The following is a 1,366-nucleotide window of genomic DNA, read 5'->3' as shown; positions in this document are numbered from 1 at the left end:
ACACAAGTGTTTTAGGTTAGCATGCACACAAATACCAAATATAGAATATTTTTAAGTTTCACAATTATAAAATGAAATTCTCTTGAACAGTCTTCTAAGAAGCTTCCTCCAATTCCCAATAACTTTTAATGGGATAAATATATGTTGTAAAATAGGAGAGTGGATAAAAAGAACATGCCATAAATGTTTAAAAATCACAGACTGTACTCAAGTATCCCTTCAGCTTCTATCTACTATTCTGTATTACTAATTTCCTCTTTTGCTGTCAGAATCACAAATCATCCTTCAAGATTTCAATTCCTTTAATTTTAGGCATGTCAGAAAGTACAAATATTGTGCAATAGATAAAATATAACTGGAAGCCTTTTTAAATGGAATATCACTCTGAGCATGCTGGGTACCTGTCTTCTCACCTATAAAAGGAGTAGGGAAAGAATACAAGCTAAGGTCCTTTTCAGGTGAGAAATTCTATAGTGCACGCTTTCACATGACTATACTCAATATTAGAGGAAAACATGAGGGTAGTAACACCTGGCTACTTTCAGAAATGACTTTAAAATAGAGACCCCGGTAGGTGAGTATGGATAATAACCAACCCTTCAAGTCTTCTGCCAAAGCTCATGGACTAGGTGAGAATTTAATGGGAAGAGTAACCTCACCTTACTATGGAATTAAAATGGCGATGCAAGACCACGAGTGGCTGACATTTATTAACTGCTTCCTATGAACCAGGCACCATGCGGCACTCAGGTTGTACAAACACAAACTACGCAGTTAGCTCATAGGCCGGTGGAGGAGATAAAGGAGTGAACACAAATCTCAGTGCGGTTCTGATAAACACTGTGACAAATACCACAATAGAGATAAGTGCAGAATGCAATGGAATCACATGGAAGGAAACTGTTGTAGGCTGAGAAGGATCCACGGAGTAGAATATATATGCATAGAATCTTAATGTGGGTGACACTAGGTGAAGAGCAATTTATACTCTAAATGTAAATCTCTAAATTTATCGGAGAAAATTTCCCCTTCTCAATCTTCAAAGTTGTCTTGGATTCTTCTGGTCCTTTAGTTTGCCATATGCATTTTAACATTAACATCACTGTCCTGTGAAAATGCTGTCAGAATAAGGAAATTGAATTTATCTTTAACATGATGTCATTCTAGTCATAAAAACAATGTATCTATTATTTTAGTTTTGTTTCAGATCTTACCACAAAATTTAAAATTTTCTATACAGAACGACTTGTACATGTTTTGCTCATTACTCTTTTAAGTAGAATATTCAACTACATTAGAAATGATTTATTTTAATTTATTAATGATCTATCAAATGTTATTTATTTTTTATATTAATCCTATATCC

This window comes from Canis lupus, chromosome 11 (assembly GCF_003254725.2).
Source record: "Canis lupus dingo isolate Sandy chromosome 11, ASM325472v2, whole genome shotgun sequence".
Classification (NCBI taxonomy): Eukaryota; Metazoa; Chordata; class Mammalia; order Carnivora; family Canidae; genus Canis; species Canis lupus.
This window is presented reverse-complemented; position numbering follows the sequence as displayed.